The following is an 18133-nucleotide window of genomic DNA, read 5'->3' as shown; positions in this document are numbered from 1 at the left end:
AGGTAGTGAAGAAAAATGGTGCTCATTTCACATTGGTTAAATGATTCATGGAACTTGTTCTCCTGGTTGGAGTAAAGCCAGTGAGAAAACTAGATCCAGAGTGGTTTTCACATATTTCTTGGGATACTTGTGACTCTTGTTTTATTCTTGTCTTCTCTCTGGTTCTCATGCGCAGGTGGTAGTCATATAAACCAATTTTTTTTTTGTTTTTTGTTTTTTTGAGGCAGGGTCTCACATGTAGTTGAGACTGACTTGGAACTCGCTACTAGCCCAGGCTGGTCTCAAACTCACAACGATCCTCCTGCCTCGGCCTCCCAAATGCTGGGATTACAGGCGTGTGCCACCACGCCCGACTATATAAGTCAATATTGAACAGCGGCATTGAAGAAGTCTCTCGAGTAGACATGGAGTCTACTCTCAACACCAAAAGGCCCTCCTGAAGGCCAAAAGGCCCTATATGTTAGGCCAACTTGGGGCTTGGAGGAGCTAAAGGGAGTCGGCGTATCTGTCACGCAAAGATCCTGAATTGAGAAGTGTCCAAATGCAACAGTTTATTGAGCATTTGGCACATTCATAGCAAGACAGAAGGGACCTCACCCATGGCATCAGCTCAAAGCTGGAGGCAGTACTGGTGATGCGGAATCTTTCTTCTACCCAGCCAACATGCTATGAGCATACTGGGGTCCAAAGGGCAGCGCTGGAACTCACAGCAATATGGAGGCCAGTACTGCTGGGGAACCAAGTGGGGCATTCTGCACGGGCAGCACGACTGTCACAGACAGTTGCAGAGTGGAGTGGCAGCCCCGCGAAGAACAACATCCAGGCAGAGTTCAGAAGCACTGACCCGGAAGACTGAGCTGAAGAGCCGCTGGTGGCTTGGCTTTCATGGGGTGGAGAATTTGAAACAAGCAACACGTGCTGGTCTTATTTGTGTACAGATAAAACGTGCTAATCCTGTGGTGGTGAAAAGAATTTTTTTTTAGGGTAAAAATATATTCTTGAAAGGATTCACAAGGTAAGATTTTTGGCATACCAGTTGCATGGTTATCACAAGCTAGTTTAGACTCAGAAAGTAAGTTTAAAGCAGACAAAAGCATAAGATGGCTTCCGTCTTGCTCACATCAAGAAGGAACCACAGTCCCCAACACCATGGTTGGGTCATGGTTGAAAATCACCTGGATCCTCATTCTCTGGAGGGGTCTCTGCTATGTGTCTCCATGAGAGAAAAGCCACTGTCCACCTGGAGGAAGCCACGCAAGTGCCATGGCCCTCAGTACACTGCTCAGTCCCTTTTTGGGTCCCTTTGAGTTTCTGGGAAGCAGATTCCAAAGGGGAGTCGGGAGTTCACAACAAGGGCCGGGGATGTAGCTCAGCAGCACAGCGCCTGCCTGGCAAGCTCAAGATCCTGAGTTCGATCCCTGGTATTTGAGGGTAATTTCAGTGAAAAATAAAGGGGAGAGGGAGGTGGAGGGGAAAGCCTCAGACCACAATGCAGGCCATTTGTGAAGGGAGAGGGGAACAGGTGGAGGATGAAGAAGAACCTCATTGTACACGAGCTCCTAGAGGGAAAAGGCATTGTCTGGGACCATGCAGGGACAACACAGATGGGCTCAAGCATGACGGGCATGGCTGAAATGTTGGCCAACTGGTCCTCACCCAGGCTCCCTGTAAGAGGGATTTTTCACCATGATTTTCATTCCCCTTCCAAGATGTGTGGGAAAAAGAGGACATAGTTGAAATTGAACCAAAGAAAGTTTCAGTTGTGTTTATTTCCCTCCGGGTTACCCTGATGTTAACCTTCCACGTTACCTAGTAAGAACGGTATTACTTCAAATGTAATTGAGAATAATATGAAACAGAGCTACACAAAGTCTGCTTTGCTTCAGTGTTCACAGTCTGGCTAGCAGGAAAATAAGCTCATTTGCTGACAGGAGGGTCTGGATTAGTAGGAAACAGTTTACTGGGGCTGTGAACTGGGGAAAGCTGTGGGGTGGTGATGATGGCACCGCTCACCTGTACACTGTTGCTTCCCAGTGAAGGCAATAAATGCTGCAGTCCCTTCCCAGTTCTCCTGCATCATGGTCACCATCCTGTCCCCTCCCCAGCCCTTTATGTTTCTCCGAATTGCCCGGAAGAGCCCTCTTCACTTCTGACCCCTTTGTGAAAGCTGCTTCCCACAGGACCCACACGGAACTAGGGGAGCCAGTGGTGCATACCGAGGGCCGTGGTGCTTCTGCGGCTTCCTTCAGGCGGACAGTGGCTGTCTCCCACACAGACACACCGCGGGGACCCCTTCAGAGCATGAGCATCCAACTGCATGGCTTTTCCCAAGAACCAAGACTACCTGCTCCACCACAGACTGTGTTCCAGCCCCCTAGGAATGATTTTCATTCCCCTTCCAAGATGGCTGGGAAAAGGAGGGCACAGCTGGCATTGATAAAAGCGTTGGTTCTGTTTACTTCTCTCTCAGCTGAAGTTACCCTTTGTCTTCTCCTGGCATTATTTCCTATGACCTAGAGAATAAAGAGAGGCACAGGCAAAGTCTGCTTTGCTTCAGCTGGGGTGTTGATGGTCTGGGGAGTACTTTGGGACATACTTGTGCTGCAAAGAAAGAGGTTTCCTGAAGAAGAGCTGCCTCACTAGTGGAAGAGGGGTAACTAGAGCTGTGAACTGAGGGTAGCTGTTGGGTGGTGCTGACCTGTGCTGCCCACCTCTACCCTGCTGCTTCTCCCAGGGAAGATAATGTATCCTGCAGTCAGATGGGCACTTTCTATCATGCGTTCCACTCACTAACATCAAGGCTTGGAAGAAATGGAGGTCAGTCAGGGAAAGGCGGGAGTTCATGCGTGGGAAGCCAGGTGGCTGGTCTCTGAGCCTGCCCTTCAGGACCCTCCAGAGCTGGGCCTGCCATGAGCAGAATTAGAATGAGGCGTAGCAAGCACCCACCTCCTTGCTCATGAGGATCCTGAGAGCCCCAGGTGGCTCAGCCTGGCAGAGAGGCTCAGATAATCTCGACTCCAGTAAAATAATACAGCCGACCCCACTTGTGGTCCCAGCCTGGCTTCATTCTCACTGTTCCTCCTTTCCCTGCCCCTCCCAACTTGGAGTGGTTATGTGGTTTTTTTCAGGGCTTTCCCAGTCTGGGGACAGCACGACTTTGATGTGTGGAATTCCCATCTCCTTTCCAAAGTCATCTGCACGTCTGATGCCTGGGCCCGGGAAAACCTCAGAGGCCTTGGGCAGCCTGGCAGCTGTGAGAGGCCAGGATCCTCCTCCGCTGTGGCTGTAAGCTCTCAAGGAAAATTGTCCCCAGGAAAAGAAACAGGGAGGAGCTTCAGAGAAGGGCAGGGCTGGAAGGATGCCACCTGCAGGGAGATCTGGGTGAGCCAGCAGAAAGGGCTGAGGTGCCTGTGAGGGGCCTGAGAGGGGCTGAAGATGCCAGTCCAGAGGGATGTGGTCCATGCAGGTTTTCAGTAGGGCTAAGGGGGCTAATTATTCCAAACTAGCAGTTTCCCCACGGAAAGAGATAGCCTGGCTTCCTGACATGGGACGGGCCCAGCACCTTTCTCAGAATTCCGTGTGAGTTAGTGACTGAGAAATGGTAGCTGTGTCCCCTGAGACTGCAAAATGCCAGTCACTGAAAGGCAAGGGCCCTGGTCCTTGTGAGAAAGAACGGGGAAGAAGGAGGCCTCATCACAGACCTGGATCATAGAGAGCCAGTGATGTCCCTCTGGGCGGCCTTGGGGCTTCCTGAATTATACTTTTTCTCTGGATCTTTGGGCACAGGCAGGATGTGGTCCTTCCAGCCTTTCAACCACAGAACTTTCCAGCTGCTTCCTGAGCTGAGCCTTAAGGCTGGAAGTGGAGTGAGTAGAAATTTCAGGTCCTGCAGCCTTGATTTTCTGAGATCATGTAGTTCTCACTTAGGGCAGCAGGTGGCTCTGACCCCTTAGTTCTGCAGCCTTCAGCCTTCTGCAGCCTTCAGCCTGTCACAGGTCAGAAAAGAAATCCCTAGGACTTGGAGGAAGCTTATTCTGGATGGGACTCCAAAGATGTTGATGCTGAATGGCCCCTCATTAGCAACTCTGGCTCCTCTGTGTGCCTTTAGGGGAAGCCAAGCTTAGTCCAACCAGCCAGGTCCCCAGAACCCTGGCCAGACTTTGAGTGGCTTTTCAGCTCTTCTCCCTCCACATCAGAAATGGGTCAGCTTTACAAGGAGGGGAATCAATGCTGGACCCTAGAGGCAGGCAAAGTTTAGTGCTCAGACCCGCAGCGGCAACTTCCTGACCCCTTAGCTTGGCCTCTGGAGCACCTGAGGCAGACTCACTGATTGGCCAAAGCACACTGAAGGCTTCACTGCCATTGTGGTCTTGAACACCATCCATCTATCCAGCCATCCTCCCCTCACTCATTTGCTCTGCACCTACTCAGTGGCAGGTTCACTGCTTGGTCAGACACTGTCTTGAAGCCTCCAGGAGCTGTGAACTTGAGGACAGCAAGACAGAGCCTTCAACACAGGTAAAGAACACCAATAGCACAGAGGAGGGAAGGGACCATCTCTCCCCAGAGATATCAGGGAGGGCTTCCAGGAGGCATGAATTAGCCTAGACTTCTATAGATTTCAACAGATACGAGGCCTGGACTGTCCAGGGAAAGGAGTGACACAAGCAAAGTCTCCAAGGCAGGAGGCTCAGTATCACGCTCCAATGAGGAAGGCAGTCAGGAAGTAGGTGGTGGGTGCACACGGTGCTGGCAAGAGAATGGGAGTTCCAGGGTAGGAAGGCAGTGAGGGCCTGAGGTGGCTGCCTGAGAAGTCTGCCTTGAACTCAGAAGGTGATGGGGACTCCTGAAGGGTGCACACGGGAGGAAAGGCTCACAGCCCTTGTAAGACCGCTGTGCTGGCTGCACGGCAGATGGGCCGTAGGGGGCCAGGTGGAGACAAGGACCCAGGTAACAGGCACTGCCACAGCCCCTGTGATCCTGGACTGAGCCGGGAGGGACACAGTGTGGAAAGTTAGAGCAGGCAGAGAAAAGCATGGGTGAGGGGAACCTAGTAGACGAAAGCACTTTCTCTCCTAATGTTTGCTTGGTCATTTTGCTCCCCGTGTGGCCGAGTCCTCAGCAGTCGCCATGGCTCGTTTGTACGCAGCACTTCTAGACCAGGCACTGCAGCGTTTCACATGTGCTTCTCACTCCCACCCCTATTCTCTGAGGCGGGCACCATTAGCATGATGAGGCAGCTGACACAGAGAGGGTGTTTGACCAAGGCATACAGCTAGAGGTGGGATTGGAACCCAGGCAGGTGGCCGGAGAGCTCGCCTTCCACTCTTGACCCTAAGGTCTATGATATCCCGCCCCTCTCTCCCCGGGTACCTCAGCCTTCCAGCGAGGCCCTGGGAGGGAGGCAGGGCCCAGGTTGCTGAGCCTTGTGGATGCCCAGAGCAGAGATGATCAGGCAACAGGCTGGGTCTGAGGGGCAAAGTCCCCTTCAGTGGGGGAAGACATGCCTTTCTTCACCTCCCTGCTAGGGCCACGGCATGTCTTGAACACGGAATGACAGCTGCTAGCCTCTGCCTTCCCTTTCCACCAACACGCTCAAGGCCTCCCCAGGAAGAACAGCCCAGAGTTGAGGCTGTGAAGGGGCAGGCTTTATTGACAATGTGGGAGGCAGAATTCTGAGTGAGGAGAGTCTAGGCTCAGTCAAGCCCATGGGCCTCTTCTCTCTGGGGGCTTCACCCATCCAAAACATGCTCAACTATCCAGTACCTTGTTTTATAGAAACCAAAGCCATGTCCTTCCCCCGACCATACACTCAGCCACCGTTTGGGAAAAATGAGTCAGAGTTGCAAGAGGAGCCAGAGGCGAAGTTCACTCTGTGACTCATCCTGTGGAATTGGCAAGTGTCCTAGCACATTAGACCCTGTCTACTGGACAAGTCAGGGTGTTCCCAGTGCACCCCCGGCCCCAGGGTGGCAACAAAATGGGACCAGCAGCCCCAGCCAATGGGACCCTCTCTGTCACATTTGGCTTCCCAAGAGAAGGTCTGGAAGCTGAGTCCATTTATTGATTTCAGCGCCTTGGCAGTGATCAGGGAAGCTTACTCATGTGTCCTCTTCCTGTTGCATCACCTATGTACCCCTCACTGGCCCTTATGTGGAATTCCTGTGAGCCTAAGTGAGTCCCTGTCTGCATAGCAGCTGGAATCCTTCATCCCAGCCTTCCTGGCAGGCCAGGCCCTCAGTCTATCAGGTGGTTAAGGACAAAGAGGATCTGCATGTGACACATCAAGTAGATTTTTTTTTTTTTTTTTTGCAGCCACATGAACAGAACAGCAAACATTCACTATGGGATTATTTTGTTCCCTTTGCTAATGGCTGCTAGAGACTTAAGTCTTAGTCTGTAAAGTAGCAAGCTCAGCCGAGTTCACTGCCAGCCAAAGTCAACTTGACTCTAAATTCTTCCCCTCTGAATTTACCATTTGTTCTCTTCTGCAAAGGATATGCTGGTGGTTCAGTTCTTTTCAAAAATATATCAGCAACCTTCAAAACATACCAAACTATTCTAGATAATTAAAAATCTAATTTTAAGGGCAATCGTTTGCATTTTGTCTGTAGGAAGAAATCAGTGTTCTCTCTTTAAGGAATTTTGGATGGTACCCCTGAATTGTTCTTTGAAAATTTTGTTTGCACTCACTTGTACACAGTTGGTTATCGTATAAAGTGCTGTGCTGCTGAAAGGCAAATGCCTGAGCTCATTTCCTTAGTTATCAAGCAGCTAAATGAGGGGCCGGGGATTTAGCTCAGTGGTTCCGCCACCTGCCTCACAAGCAGAAGGACCTGAGTTTGATCCCCGATACCAAAAAAAGAAAAGAAAAGAAGAAGCTAAATGACCAGGCTACTCCAGGCAGGCTAGCAAATAAACCTGCCTTTCCTGTGAGTTCTCTGAGTGCCTCTCCTCCTTGGTCTGCCTGCCCCCTGGGTGCTGAAACACAACACCAGGCCAGGTCTACTCACAGTAGCCAGGTTGTTGATGTACTTTTGAAAAGAACTGAACTGATTTACATTTCCACCAAAAAACTCTTGCCAAAACAGAACTGTCTCGTGGGGCTTTCCTTTGAGGCTCTACAAATGTCTCAGTATCTATCTACTAGCTGCAGAATCAGAATTGCCTGTTAGTGTAGTGGGCAGCAAGTGATTTTCTCTTGTCGTTATACCTACTACATTCATAAATTGGATTTCTACTAGAGCAAAAAGCTATCCCTCTCCACTAACCACTCTGTGTACACGACTGCAAACTCATGGCTGCTGGTTTTATTTATAAGTTTTAATCTTTACTATCATTATTTATTTCCTTACTCAAATTGTCACCGATTTGGATAGTGAGAGTTTTTTCAAACTCGCTTTTATGTCCTTTTGAACATTCCTATCATTCTTTAAGTACCTCCTTATTTTTGCTAAAAAAATATTCAAAGCTCACTTTGTCCTTTTTGTGTCCTCCCCTTGAAATCAACATTGATATCTCCAAATTCAACCCAACACCTCCGATTTCAGCATAGCCTGTGTCTTAGGCTCGTCTGTAATTCATGTGAAATAGAACTCCCATGTGGTAGGAACACAAAAATGTTTCACTTATTTCTTCAATTCCTAGAATATACAGAGTTTCAAGATTGCTGATCCAATCTCTGCAATGTTTGAGAGTTCAATATTTCTTTAGATTTTGGTTTTTGGTTTTAACCCAACGACATTAAGAGTTCAAATACTGTGATCAAAGATTTCTGAGTTTTTTTCTCCTCTTTTCCACTCACTGCTTTATCTTGTTAATTTTGGAAGGAAATATTGGTTTGCCCCTCTTTTTGCACTCACGTTTTGGGATTTGGCTAATGTTTTCTTTCTTTGTTTCTTTCTCTCTCCTTCCCTCTTTTGGAGTGTGTGAGACATTTGTACATTTCCCAAAACTCGAATCTGTATGCAAAGAAATTGAAATGGATTGAAATGGAGCAGAACCAGGAAGAAAACAAAGTCCCGTTCACACCTCCCCTCTTTATTCTCTTTTCTCCGTCAGTGATGTGAGTGGTTTATGCTTTAACTGAAGGAATCTATCAACAAAGAGAGAAAGCTCTGCCTATGGCTTTTACAATACATCATTGCTCCCGCGTACTCATAAATATGTTTTTTTGGTACCGGGGATCGAACTCGGGTCCTTGCACTTGCAAGGTAGGAGCTGGAACCACTGAGCTAAATCCCCGGCCCAAAATATGTATTCTTTTATGGGTCTACATCATCCCCTTTGAATAAATGTTTTTTGATATTAACAGTTATTATGAAAAGCCTCTTGTATCCCTCAAGATTTTCTGCCAAATTTTAGCTGGTTTTAGTCACTGTATCATCTACAACAGTGATGGAGAACCTTTTAAAGATGAGTGCCCAATCTGCAACCCCAACCCCACTTACTTATCGCCAAGTGCCGACACTGCAACTAAACCTGAAAACTGAGGTTTTAGTTTGGAAAAAAAAACTCATACATTAACATCTTTTGTCTTAAAAGAAAAACAAATAATACATGTGCCATAGGGTCACCACCACTGCTCTAGAAATTCTTCAACTGAATAGCTTTTGCCCTACCACAGGCCATTTTTCATTCATATTTTCTTTGTATAGATACCTGACAGAAAAGCAAGGATCACAGTGGTTTAAACAAACCAGGAGTTTTCCACTGTTCCACAAAAAAAATCTAGAACTAGGGGGGCATCTAATTTCTATCTTACTATTCTGCAAGTCTCAGCACTTGATATTTTCCAGTTTTTTCACTCTCTCAGTGGCACATACAAGGAGAACTTGAAAACAAGGAGAACTTTAGCAAGTTGGCATCAGCCAGCAGACTGCAGGAAGCTGTGCAAAAACAGCCTGAAAAATCCATGAGGTCAAGGTTCTTTTACAAAGGAAGAGGAAAAAGGGGAATGTTTGGTTAACATCTTTTAGTTTGAGATAAAAACAGCTTTGGTGGCTGCCTAAATCTCTGAGTGCATTCCTGTTCTGAGAGAGAAAATGCCCACTCCTCCCACTCCCCCTGCCAAACTACAGAAACCCAATCTATTCTTGCATATTAACTCCAAGACCATGATATCTAGGTATCATCACCTCTGTCAGGTTAGGGTATAGCACCTTGTATTCTGGTTGCCTACAAACTAAAAGGCATGGTTTCTTTCCCAAAAGTGCCACTTGCATAATGTATATTATATGTGCAGAAAAACTGCAAAATATTGACCATTTTGAAAAGGGAGGAATCATAAGCATAGTAGTGGCAGATCCATAGCAATTAAAAGGTACTTCTTGGCAAAAATAGCAAAGACTGTCTACTGTAGTGTGTGAATATATTCCTTGGATTGCCCGTCAGACAACCTCTGATTCACCTTTCTGAATAACTCCTTTATCTCATGATCTCAGGGGTCTATGGCTTTGCGCTGTAGACCATTTTGCTTGTCTGTGGATCTTCCCAGAATAGAAGCAGTCCTGTCCAAGCAATTCACTGCGTTATTGTAGCCTGGGGGCTTGAGAATTATTATAGGTAGTTAAAAGCTATAGGCTTTTTGCATGCTAGATTTAGGTTATTTGTTGTTGTCGTTTTGGGTTTTTCTTTTTGCAAAATAGTTCCCTAAGAAATAAGTTCCTGGGCTTTTTCTTCAGTTGTTTCCATGAGCAACCACAGTCAAAGACACAGTTTTCAAGAAAAAAATGTCGTGATTTACTTGCCAATCTCCATGCTCTTTTTACATACTTGTATTTTGAAGAATGGGATCTACTTTCTGACTATTGGATAGGATGGCTACCCTTTCAATCTGATCTTTACCCCTAGCATGGCCACTATCAGTTGCTAGAAGATTCATAAGGAAAAGAAATTTTTTTGTTTCAGGATGCTTTCACAGAGAAGGGTATCAGAGCCTTAGTGCCCCTCTTAACTTTAACCCACCCAAGATCTCAGTGCCCTGAATACTGTGTGTGAAGAATCTATGAATCACGTTTGCCAGCAGGTTAAAAATTGGCAATATACAATATTATTCCTGTCACAATTTTCCCTCCTAACTTATAACAAAAGTATAGTTACAATATGTATTGCCCTTACTTATTTCACACTCAGGGACACAGCAAAGACATTTATGTGTTTGGGTTTAGCATGCACTGTATCGTGCTTCCTTATTTGAGTGATGGACAAGCAACACAGACCACATCCTCCCAACATTCAAGGTCACGCAATGAGGAGGAGGCCTTCTCCTTCTGTTCTTGGATATATTCGGAGACTTCAGAAGCTTCTTCATAATTGCATAAGAAGATGGCGTGCGCTATTAAACAAGCCAAACAGCCTCCTAGAGAGGATTGGCCCCTGAGCTTCTCTACTTCTGCATAAAGGTTATTTAGAGTTTGCAGTTTCGTCAAACTGCTGCCTATCAATCTGGTTCTCCAGCTCTGCTGGGAACTTGTTCAGGAACTGGCAGCATGTGCCACTGCTGTGATGGCGCTGAATGCACACCTTGCCCGACCCTGGAGCCTGCTGAGGCCTCCCATCCAGGACAGACAGCTGTGCTGTGAGTTGGGGAAGGGGAGGCAGCACGGGACAGACCCGGGCCGGACCGGAACTCTGGCCTGCCAGCCCAGAGCCCACTCACCGCCCCCAGAAGCTCACAGCCTCCCCCTCTGCCCATGCTTCTGCCGCAGGCCGTCAGCCCCCATCCCGCACCCAGGCTCAGTACCCCCCATTCCGGTTGGAGTGGGAAACATGGTCCCCTTATGTAGTCCAGGCTGACCTTGAGCTCACAATGTAGTGCAGGCTGGCCTCAAACTCACAGCATTTCTTCTGCCTCATCCACCCAAGGGCTGGGATTAGAGGCGTGTGCCACCAAACCTAGTTTATTGCTTTTCCCTTTATTGAAAGAAAGTAGTGTGAAATTTATTATGTTTTTAAAAGCATTTAAAATAAGGACAGTTTGCACATCCTATTTTAAAATTGGTATTTGAATGAACTTTTATTTGCTGTTACTTATTTTAGGAGAAATTTTGAAAATTTTCAATTTTAATGTCGCAACAAAAATATGTTCTTTTATAACACGCAGCTGAGAATGACCTGTTCATTTTAAAATTTGGAAAAAATTCTATGCTGAGCTGGGCAGGTTACTACACACACCTATAACCCCAGCACTCTGGAAAGCAGAGGCAAGAGGATTGCAAGTTTCAGGGCAATGTAGGCCAATCGATGACTCAGTGAAGACCTTTCTCAAAATAGAAATTATTTGAGAATGTAGTTTGGGGATGTAGTTCACGACAAAGCCTGTGGGTTTAATGCTCCATCAATAAAAGAAAAAATTCTAGCCTGGAGATCAGATTGTACTCTTCCTGCATTATTTATATATTTGGATCATTTTTTAAACTGCAAATGAAAATTGGGTTTTAACGTGACACAGAATCACAGAGACTTAAACAGGTATGGTGGTGAACTCCTATAGTCACAGCACTCTGAAGGCTGAGGCAGGATGATCAAAAGTTGGAGAGGAAAATAAGCATGAAAACAAATAGAGTGTAACATTTTCTGTAAAAAAAAAAAAACACTTCCATTTCGCTGTTAGAAATCATCCTAGTCATCATTTGTATGGATTTATTTTCAATTATATTAAGTGGAAAACCAGCAAAATGTCTAACATTTGTGACTTTCTGGGAAAAAGACCAATTTAACAGTGCTAGAAGCATGTATTGTTTGTAAACCGCTCACACTGTAGTCACTGAGCCCAAGACCCTTAGAGGTCACTGCCAAAGACAGATCCCTTCCTCCAGGGTTCCTGTCGCACAGTATGGAGCCCGGCCTCAGTCTCCAGTATCTAGTCTCCAGCGTGTGTGGAAGCGGAGTCTCCAGACTGTCTGGAGATTGGAGTGACCCAGGGGTCAAAGAACATTGATAACCGGGTTCCATGTCCGGAGCCTGTGAGTGAATTCTTCTGAGATGTGGCCTGGGCCTGGAAGTTGCTAACAGATCTGTAGGCGACTCCAGGGGGAGGCAGGTCTGGGAAAGGCTGTGTGGAAAAGCCCATCACTGTTCAACAGTAGGGAAGCACAGGAAGATTCTATAGCCCTTTGATGTCACTTGAGAGGAGTTACAGCTACACACATGTGCATGAATGTGCACACATTCACAACCAGTGTTTGTGTAACAAAGAGGAAACATTTCAGCTTCTATTTCAGAACCATTTCCTGAGAAGCTCTCATACTAAAACAGTGTCTGTGATGATGGGTTAGAGTGGAAAGTACTGGACTCAGTGTTAGGACTCTGGCTTGTCACTCTGATTTTCAACCCCTAGTCTGGAGAAAGATATCTAGAAGTCCTACTGAACATTTATTTTTCACTTTTCAATAGTATATGTCATCAGACGCTGAAAGTATAAAGAATTCCTATATGTCCTTCACCTAACTTTCCCAAATATTGACATGTGATATAACTATACTAAAATTATTAAGATAAAAAATTTAATGGTTGTATAATTCTATGAGCTAATCTGCAAATTTTGCCAATTATCTGACTAATGTACTTTCTGGACTGAGCTCCAGTCACATATTGTGTTTAACTGTATATGTGTTTGTTAGTTGTAGAAAAAAAACCAATTCTCAAAAATAGTTGCAGGAATACTATGGTAACCCTCAGAAGTCCTGTGCTCTCCCTATAGAAGTGTGATTTTTTTCAGTATGGGGGATTGAACCCAGGGCCTTCACATGGGCTACATCCCTGGGCCTTTTTTACTGTGAGACAGGAGTTTTCTAAATTGCCCAGGCTAGGCTTGAACTTGGAATCCTCCTGCCTTGGCTTCCCAAGGTGCTGGAATTACAGTTGCGCACCACTGTACTTGACTCCTATACAATTCTTCTTGTACTGAAACATTTTAGAATTTGGTTAACTACATCATCCTTTAACCTAAATATGTGAGTGAACATTTTTAAGAACAAGGACATTGTTTTATAATAATCATCATAAATTATCACATTCTGGAAATTTAACATTGGTATGATATGAATCATATGATTAAATAACATATGATCTGTATATAACTTTTATTGTCTTGATACTGTCATGTACACTGATTTTTTTTTCTCATCCAGGATTAACCAAAGATAATGCTTTTTTATTTAGTTGCCCTGTCTCTTGAAGCTAGAACAGATTCCCAGTCTGTCTTTCTTGGCATTGACAGTTTTTAGGAGAAGACTATAGAAGTAGGCACAGTGTCTAACTCCTGTAATCCCAGCTAGTTATGAGGCTGAGGTAGAAGAATGGCAAATTTGAGGATAGCCTGGAAAAGTTAGTGAGGCCCTGCCAGAGTCAAATTTTTAAAGGGCTAGGATGTATCTCAGTGATACAGCATTTTCCTAGCATGCACAGGGCCCTGGGTTCAATTCTCACTACTAAACAAAAGGAGTAGAATAAGTCCCGACTTATGAACGAGCTCAAATCCAGGAGAACATATGTAAGTCAGATTCATTCATAAGTATGACAAAGTGAGTCTTCTACACCTTTGACAAAAATATTGCCAAATTTTGGATATTGACATTGCTGCTTCCTAGCAGTTCCTTCAGCATCACCACTGCTTTTCCTCTTGCTTCCCATTATCCTGGGCTCTGAAGATGATGATGATGATGATGATGATTTTTTTAAAGTGGAATCATGAAGAACTGAAAATTTATTGCTAGGAAAACAAGTCTGAAATACAGTAGTATGAATCTTGGGTATTAAGCATAATCTGTTGAATCAAGTTAAGAAGTTGATGTGGCAAGTAAGGCGTGTTTTGTGTGTGTGTGTGTGTGTGTGTGTGTGTGTGCATGTGTGAGTCAAAGGGAGAAACAGACTATGAGCCAGTTGACCCAAGAGCAACTGAAATATTTAACTTGTTCAGTTGAGACCAGACACCATCGTGTTAGTTTTTCATTTTTAGAAGGCAATTAAAAATTGCACTTCCAATAGCCCACAAACCAAATAAAAAATGTTGTAGCAATTAAAACTATGTTCAAAGAGCCTTTTCCCTAGCTCATTTTCAGCACCCCAAGAAAAATAAAAGCATCCATGACTGTCACAGATGAACACAAAATGAATGTCATTGGAATCAGTTATTTTTCCCCACTCAGGCATAAAATCTATATAGAAATTTGATACAATATATAACAAATTGTACTTCTCATAGTCCTATTGCAATTTTTAAAAAACCCTGTTAATTTTTAAAAATTGCTGTAAAATGTTGTTTTCCAGATTGTGAATCTGGTTCCAGTTCTTTTTCATCTATTTGTATATCAGTAGTTAATACACTGGCTACCAGGTCTAATCAGGAAAGAAATCTTAGAAACATCTTCATTAGGACAGCACATTCAGAATTACTGATGTGCAAGCGAACCATAAAAGGTACAGTTCTTCAAAAAGCACACTTTGCTGATTAAGTTTTGTTGTCTGAATATTCTTTCCCATGACTCTTGATGAAAGACACCATTTTGTAAACATCAGTGTGCATAGTCTCACTACTATGCAGTTTCACATCCTTGGACGGGAAGGCTGCTTCACCTCTAGTGAAAAACTAGAGGAGCCTGAGTTTTCATGGCCGATAAACCTTATATCCTGCAGAGGAGGAAAGCACTTTTCCTTTTTTGCTACTTAAGAATGTGGCAGAAATGTATGCTGAGGTAGCCCAGTCATTTCTATTTTTGTAAATTTGGTCTCAGAATATTTCTGGAAGGGTGATGTTTTGAAGAAGCTACTGCTGGGACTGGCTTCCATTGCAGTCTCTAATGCTGGGCACCTGGCTGTCCTCCTCTGTGGCTTTATCCAGGCATCCAGGCACTGATTACTGGTCACGTGTTGCAGGATTAATTTCACTGGGTCATACTCCCAGAGTTGGTTGCCTTTTAGACAGTGGCATTGGAGCATGGTAACAGGGCCATTAAGTTGGGAAACATCCAAGCAAAGGCCATCTGTTCTAATTCTTTTGTTGGCAGTATAAGAGAAAACCTGATTATCTCCCAAACCATGACAATTAAAAATTCCAACTTTTTCATTCTCTTCTCTAGCCATGTTGTCCAGACACTGATTTGTTTCCACATTTCGTATCTCTCTCAATGAGAAATAATGATGTGGAATTTGAGAATCAGGGTAGATATTCTCTAGGTGTCAAGAGAAAGATTTGCATTGTAGTTTGTGTCTCAGACCAAGTTTTGATGATACATCTTCGTAATCTACCTTTGTAACCAGGTGAAATTATATAGAAGAAATTCTTGAATTCATCCATCCACACTTCTGCAAGTCATCTGTTATTTTTGTTGATGATCTGCCCCATGCCTCCTGGAAATATGTAAGGTGTTGCTTTCCAAAACACATGTCCAATGTGTGAGTATGTAACAATTCCCAAAATTCCTCCACACTGGCAGATCCTAAAGGAAATTTCTAGATTTTCTCCCCCCAAATATCCATTCCAGCATCATATGTTCCAATTTCCTGAAAGTAATCTCTGTCTATTGAAAAAAAAAGGCCTCCTGCCATTGTAGGTGTTCTGACAGGAAGAGTTTGATCACCTTTCCTTCTGTCCATTTCTCTTTGGGGAACAGGATACCAGTGAAAATTGAGTTTCCAGTTGAATCCACCAAACATCCCATCAGAGCCTGCCATATACTCAAAAGTATCATCGCTGATCACATTAATGAGAGGATATACCACTGTCCTGTTTGATGCTGGCTAAGGGAGTCTCCAGCATCCCAATGTACACTCAAGATGAGCCTCTAAGAAGGTGATCACTTGACCTTTGGAGACAGCAGCTCCTTTTAATCTAGCACTGGTCAATCCAGATGGCTGTTCCATTCGAATCGTAAGAACTGGCACTTTTAGTTTTTTCACATAACTCTCTAGAGGTCTTTTCAAAAAGTCTCTTTCACTGGCATCATCTACTAGAACAATTTCTTCTACCCATGTGTCTTGGTGAGCGATTGATGACACTGTGAACAGAGAAGCGTGCCCCGAGCCTCATTGTGGAAAACAATTCACGACACTTGTTGGAAGAGTACTTGGCTACACCTTTGTTTTACACCCTTCTAACTTGACATCTGCTAAACTTCTGTTGAGTGCAATCATCTCACTTGCCATTAAATTGAACTGATTGATTTTAAACATCTCTTTCATTTTTTCTTGGTCCTCTTTAGGAGTGACGACTGTTTCCCCCATTTCTCCAGGGCCTTCATGCGGCTTTTGTACCGGCTCTAGAACATCCCCAGCCGGAAGTCCTCTCTCCGTTCTCTCATCACATTTGTTGCATTCACTGAAGTAAAAGCAGCAGGAACATATCAAGGAGGTGGCCAGGACTACCTTGCAATATGCACATTTTCTCATGGCACTTTAAGCCAAATGCAAAATTTAAAAATACACATATATATAAATATACGAAGATCGTGAAAATTATCCCAATCCAGTTTATCCCAATCACGTTCATACCCTCGCAGCGCGCGCGACGGTGGGCGCAACTCTGGGGCCGCCATCTGCCACGCTGCCTCCTCTGACCCTGCTGGCTGCTCTCCCGGCGGGTGGGCAGGCCCGGAGAGGGCCCAGTCTCGGTTCTGCCGGGCCCTACCTCCAGGCTGGGCCTCCTAGGCTGGACATGCCAGTTCTGGCCACCCAGCCTGCAGCGCCGTTGCCCCTAGCTCTGGGCCCCTCAGCGCGGTGGGCCGGGGCCACGGGCTGGACCGGGTCCTCATGGTGCTCGGTGTTGATGATTTTTTGAGACAGGCTTTCTCTTTGTATTTCAGGCTAGCCTTGAACCTGCGGTGATCCTTCTGCCTCAGCCTCCTGAGTGCATGTGCAACCACACCTGTTGTGAGCCTGAGCCCTGTACTACTCTACACTATCATACTGTACGTAAGCACAGAACATCACAACCGTAACAACGTCTGGCAGACATGTGAGCTACTTCTGCGATTTGTGTGCACGTATGAATGTTCCTAATGTGAGGTGCATTCGTACCTGTGAAAGTTCGCAATTCGAAGCTGTGGGCCAAATTAATAAAGAATAATTACAGCAATGTGTATTCCTGAATGGATGTTAAAACCTTGACTCATGACCCCAGACAGACAGAAAGCCGCCCTTTCTCATCTACAGCCAAGACAAGTTCCACGAAGTGGCACATGCCTTAGTCTCTCTCTCTCCCTCTCTCTCTTTTTCATTGAGTTTATTGGTACATTTCAGGTATACAGTACAGTTACATTCATTATTGGGATCTTGTACCTTTACAGGACAGATCTTGGTTCTCATTTTTTTCCCCCGTACTCCTGCCCTCCCTTCACCTCCTCCTTAGTCTCTTAATGGGAAGTGAAGCAGGAAGATCCTGTTAGGGCCCAGCCTTAACTAGGATTCATTTAGTTTAAATTAAATTGGAGCCTCTGTGCTCGCTTCGGCAGCACATATACTAAATTAAATTGGAGCCTCAACTTAGTGAAACTCAGGCTTAAAAAAAAATGTTGAGGATGTAACTCCTTGAAAAGCGCTGGGTTCAATCTTCAGTGCCCCGCCCCCGCCGAGAAATTTAACTCCAGCGCCTACAGACTTCCCTGGCCGTGGGGCTGGATGAAGCCACAGTTTCTCAGGGCTGCCGGCCTTGATGGGACCAGCTCCTCCTTGCTTGGCCCCTTCCCAATCCTTCCACAGCTTCTCCCCCACAGAAGGCGGAGACCGGGAGACCGGGAGACGCCCCGCCCAGTTGGGAATGTGACTCACATTCCCCGCGACCCGCTGAGGACGAGACCGGGCACAGATGCCCAACCAGATCCCTTTGCTGCGAGCAGAGCAGTCGGCCTGGTGTCCGGAGCGGACCTTTGAAACCTGCTTCTGTCTGAAAAGGGGACACGAACCACTTCACGCCTTCACTGAGGGATCTGCAGATTTAGAAAACGCAGATGTGGTCATGAGGAACCCTTCGAACAGCGCCCTCGAGTTTTTCTGCCCTCACGTAGCCACGCCGGACTCTCAGGAGCTTCTGGGTTGGGAAGACGCGGGGAAACCGGCGGCCCCGCTAAGTCAGACGTATGGCCGAGGAGTCCGCAGCCCGCCTCGTGGTGGTGCTGCTGCTTCTCGCTCGGTGCGC

General features: G+C 45.6%; 1 long non-coding RNA gene and 1 pseudogene across 1 annotated transcript; both read right to left on the bottom strand.

Annotated features, from left to right (window-relative positions):
- Positions 1-574: 574 nt before the first annotated feature.
- LOC104856043 lies at positions 575-10834 on the bottom strand. Its single transcript, XR_778537.1, has 3 exons — positions 10799-10834; positions 7863-7961; positions 575-954 (listed from the first exon to the last, which is right to left on the bottom strand). It is a non-coding gene; the product is annotated as an uncharacterized LOC104856043 (long non-coding RNA).
- A 3617-nt stretch (positions 10835-14451) lies between these two features.
- LOC104856044 lies at positions 14452-16389 on the bottom strand (annotated as a pseudogene).
- Positions 16390-18133: the final 1744 nt, after the last annotated feature.

This window comes from Fukomys damarensis, unplaced genomic scaffold, assembly GCF_012274545.1.
Source record: "Fukomys damarensis isolate Sample0158 unplaced genomic scaffold, DMR_v1.0_HiC HiC_scaffold_16, whole genome shotgun sequence".
In the NCBI taxonomy this organism is placed as follows: Eukaryota; Metazoa; Chordata; class Mammalia; order Rodentia; family Bathyergidae; genus Fukomys; species Fukomys damarensis.
This window is presented reverse-complemented; position numbering and strand designations above follow the sequence as displayed.